Raw genomic sequence first — 5,000 nt, 5'->3', positions numbered from 1 at the left:
TTTTACAATACTTTTCATTTTATTCACAGGACTGTTTGCTTTCACAACGCACGCTAACACGCGCGCACGCACGCACGCACACACACATACATACACGCACAAAAGCATACTCTCTCTCTCTCTCTCTCTAGCGTCCACATACAACACATGTCTAGCCCCATTCCTTTCACCAACACCACAACGTTGAAAGTCAGCCTTCGTGGTTACATGTTATTGTCATCGTACAGAAATCAAGAGCTGAAAAGGTAAAACAGCAATAGGCATCAAAAAACGTATCATATGCACATATATTTCTCAGCGAATGGCATGCGTAAGGAAACTTCACACCGAAATATATTTCATGAATAACTGCGGCGTGCAATGAAATATCTACAGACACAGACGTAGATACGCACATACACACACACAGACACACACACACACACACGTTATACACGCACACACAGACGATGAGCTAGACGAGATAGAAATTATGTCTTTGGTGATTATGAAGTGTATAACTGTTCCTTCCACACTGTCCCTTTCTCTGTCCCTCTCTCTGTCTCTCTCCCTCTGTCTCATTCACACACACACACACACACACACACACACACACACACACACACACACACACACACACACACATTCTCTCTTTATTACACACACACACACATAAAATACATACACAACATACCTTCTGGCCATGGCAAATGACAGAGATCGGCTATAAATTATCACATCCATAAATCTCATGGTGCTGTGTTCTAACAGCTCACATATAGACATGCTTTTAATACGAAACCAGAGCCATCATTATCAAATGATACCATTGTCATTCTACTGGGAACTTCTTCTATACCATTCGAAGCGACGGAGTGTTCATATTCTGTCCATGTTCTCACAGGTTTTGTCGATACGAATGGTAGGGAGGTGGGGGTTAACGAAGGTGTGTGTGTGTGTGTGTGTGTGTGTGTGTGTGTGTGTGTGTGTGTGTGTGTGTGTGTGTGTGTGTGTGTGTGTGTCTGTGTGTGTCTGTGTGTGTGTCTGTGTCTGTGTGTTTCCACACAAAGATGAAGACATCAGGTTTGATAACAGTGGTGAAACCAGTCGGCATGATTTCATGAACACGTCAAGTTCTACCGTGAAGCAGCAGCGGTAAGATTCGTACAACGTGATCCAGTTGAAGTTCATGGTTAACCTGTGTAGTTTCAGCCATCGAAACTTCCTGCAATTGCCAGCGTTACACTCGTTACTAGTAGCCTGCTCCATGGCTAGTTATCTGCCTCATTGGCCACAGAAGTGCTCTGTTCTGACCACTGACACAGTCCTGTCATCTGTACACCAATATGCCTCTTTTTCCATCGTCCTAAAAAGTAGTGATGACCGTGCGATCGTAATCGCGAGTAAGACGTAAGGGTAGTTTCATTTTATGAGGCGTATTTTCTTCTCTTGTTACCAGTCATTAAGAGTTTTCCTTAAGAAAATTTTCAACTGCCGAGACGTATTTCTTCTGTTGTCGGCGGTCATGACGAGTAAGACGAAAGGGAAGTTTCAGCTGTTGGCGGTCATTACGAGTAAGACGTAAGGGAAGTTTCATCTGTTGGCGGTCACTACGAGTAAGACGTAAGGGAAGTTTCAGCTGTTGAGACGTACTTTCTTCTGTTGTCCACAGTGAGTTCTGCGTTCTTTAATGTCAACACGTTCCCTTCTTCTCGCAACTCTTGTTTCTTCACCCACCAACACACACCAGTTCGAACTGACAGGCTCGCTAATGATATATGGGTTGATGATCTTTTTTTTCTTCTTCTTCTGCAACCCGATTTTTGCATTCACCTTCCTTCCATCCTCCCTCATTATAAACACCTTAGAACTTTCGCAGAACACTCTCTTAAGCTTCAGTCATTCATGTATACATGCTGTTAAAACGATGATCTTTAGTGTTCGCACGCACTGAGTACGCTAATGCTTTCAGTTGTGCAGAATTTCCCAGGGACGTTGTATTATGCTCTTCCTGAGTGCATTCCCATTTTCAAAAACAAAAAAAAACCAACGTCAAGTGGAGACCAGGCAGCATGTGGTTTACTGCAAACCACTCAGATCAAATGAGAAATGAGTGCAAGGAGAGGAGGAGGGAAGGTGAAATAGATATATAAACTGGGGCACGACACTCGCAAGAAGAGGAAACACGCACAAACAAGTATAACAGCTGCGTTCGTGATGTCATGCTCACGTTGTCCAGAAACTGAAGTAACAAACATGGGCATTACAGGTCATTTGAGGGGGTGTGGGGTGTGGGAGGATAGGGGGAGAGAAAGAGAGAGAGAGAGAGAGAGAGAGAGAGAGAGAGAGAGAGAGAGACCGACCAACCGACCGACCGACAAGACAGACAGACAAACAGACAGGCAGAGAACCCAGCTGTTCAACCCTTGTATACCTCAACGAGGGAAAAAAAAACAAACAACCGAAGGTTATTTCTCCAGCAGATGAACAATCAATAGAATGAAACAAAATGTTAAAAAAGAAAAAAAAAAGAAAAAAAGAATGATGCATAACAGTAACAACCAATGGACGCTGTGCGCTCTTTCTGGTTTAATCAATCCATGGCCCTATTCCCTGAAGCAGTCAGATGTCAGTGTCATTTGACGTGAAAAAAAGACTGCTCGTCCTCCTTTCAACTGTAAAGTTGGAACTAAGCATTCAACATTGGTTTCTTCCCTTCAAACACACACACATACATACATACACGGACGCACACACACACACACACACACACACACACACAGCATAGCCGTAGCTACTTTGGCATGTACGTAATCTCCACTTGCCCAGCAGTGAAAGCATTCCGCTGCCCAAGTTGTGTAATACGCTGCTCCATTTGTGAACTGCACTGGTCACTAGGACGTCAGTTTGCAATCTGGTTCTTCAGCAGATTACAAACACACACACACTCCCCAGTTCACTCGCAAAGTCATATGAACCTGCTGGTCCGGTGTGATGTAATTCGTCGGTAGGGAAGAGTTAAACAACTATTGGCTGTTGTTCAAAACTGCAGTCTTCAGGAACTTTCGCTGCAGTGAGCAGTAGTTCGTTCATTGCGTGTACAGTTCATTGTCCTGTCCAACTATGATGCCAGCACCATTCCTGCCATGTACCAGAAAACACTTCATACACGAAGCTATGTTTGGTTGTTGTTGTTTTTATGGTACCCCCTTCAAGACAGAGACAGGTCAAGATTGTGGGCCTGCGTGACTGGGTTGTGGTCTGTCCACAGAATGGTTCGGTTGTTTTTTGGGGGGTTTTTTTTTGTTATTGTTTCTCATTGGGGGGATCGGGGGGGGGGGGGGGGGGGGGTAGTTTTAGGGGATAGGGGATGTGTTTAAAGAGTGGAAACCTGAGTTGTACTTTTTCAAACAACATGATATGCGATCTGGAACTTCTGGGCACGCACAAATGATCATACTGGCCTGTTCACTGTCGATGCCATTGTGTTTTAGTCATATTGAAGACAGTGTCGTGTAGTTGTCCATTCCTTATCACTTTTTCTCTCTGAAAAGTTTATCCCTCAGATCATCAATGACGGTGTTCAACAGAAAACCTGAGTCAAAAAAAAAAAAAAAAATCTTTAACAACAGCACACAACAATTCCCATTTCCAATCTGCCGGAATTAGTTCATGCGGGAAAAACGGGAATTGAAAGCTGAGAAGCAAATCAAAGAAAATGAAATGGGAAAACAGGAGAGAAGGAAAGAGAGAGAGAGAGAGAGAGACAGAGAGAGACAGAGAGAGAGTGTGTGTGTGTGAGTGAGAGAGAGAGAGAGAGAGAGAGAGAGAGAGAGAGATGAAAATCAACACGTTTATATACATAGAACTTTTTCGCTGGTAACCCACACAGACAAGTCAATGCTGATCTGTATGCAGGTCTGAATACTATGGCTTTGGTTTGTTGTTCGGATGATACAGTACGCTTCATAACCCACAACACTTGTAATTCTCCGTTCAGAGAGCGTCCAGCTTTGTGCTTTGAATGCTGCACTATGCATATATCGTTGTTCTCAACTTTGTCCAATCACAAATGACGGTCCTTCTCGTTCCACATCACATCCCTGTCTCACAGGCGGCCTGATGTGTTTATCCTAACAAAGAAATGTTACAGTTTCACTTTCGAGAATGTTTTCAAAGTGTGCGTTCTGATCAATTTTCGCTTAACTACATCTGCGTAAGAATTTTTTTTTTTTTTTAATGCGAAAAATGACAGATGTCTGACCTTCGTATAAACCCAGCGCACTTGACAAACACGATCACCGATATGATGTCACAACATCTATTCTTTCCAGTCCACTACATTTTAGAGCTGTGGTTTTTACTGGACGACATCCCCCCCTTTTTTTCTTCCTTATTCAACTGACGTTCCTCATGGCCCAGCCGACTGCCGGGGACCTGACCAGGGTTGTCCCCTGTGAGCGAGGACACTGCGCACAGAGAGGCAACTGCCAGGTGACCCCTGTAACCCAGAGGACCACGTGACACAAAATGTATGCTAGTCTAGCCAGCAGCCTGAGGAATTGGAACAAGAGGGTTTGTAAGCGCATCTGCCTACAGCCTCATGAAACAGCTGTCGATTTCTGGCAGAGAGAGGACAAGGGCTCTCATGGCAATGGCAGAAGCAGCAGAAAAAGAGTTCCAGCTGGATCTGGTCGAGAAGGTCCCTTCTCAAACTAGGCGTACGATGGCTCAGTGGTTAAAACGTCCGCCAGAAAGGTGACTCAATCCCGAAGTGGCGGCGACCACCCTAGAGGCGCGGGTTCGCACCTGCTGAGGACCAGGTTGGGAAGAAAAAGGCGGCAATACAAAGGCATCCAGGAGTCATGACCTGGGTGCGGCCCGGGCCCCATAGAGTGTACGGAGTTAAGGGCCGAAACACTTGACTGCTGGGGGCTTCTTCTCTGAAGACACTGTACCCGTTCAGCTCTCCCTAGAGTTTCTTATCACTGTGTGTGTGTGTGAAGGGAGGGTGGGGGATG

General features: G+C 45.0%; 1 protein-coding gene across 1 annotated transcript in view; it reads right to left on the bottom strand.

The window, feature by feature from the left end:
* Window positions 1-3,309: 3,309 nt before the first annotated feature.
* Window positions 3,310-5,000, bottom strand: part of LOC143295185 (prostaglandin E2 receptor EP2 subtype-like) — a 62,761-nt gene continuing 61,070 nt past the window's right edge. Inside the window, exon 2 of the mRNA XM_076606758.1 lies at window positions 3,310-5,000. This exon is cut by the window's right edge and continues 715 nt beyond it. The gene's annotated coding sequence lies outside the window, so the exon portion shown is untranslated.

The sequence above is a fragment of the Babylonia areolata genome, chromosome 20, assembly GCF_041734735.1.
Source record: "Babylonia areolata isolate BAREFJ2019XMU chromosome 20, ASM4173473v1, whole genome shotgun sequence".
Classification (NCBI taxonomy): Eukaryota; Metazoa; Mollusca; class Gastropoda; order Neogastropoda; family Buccinidae; genus Babylonia; species Babylonia areolata.
Note: the sequence above shows the minus strand (reverse complement) of the source record. Positions and strands in the feature narration are given on the sequence as shown.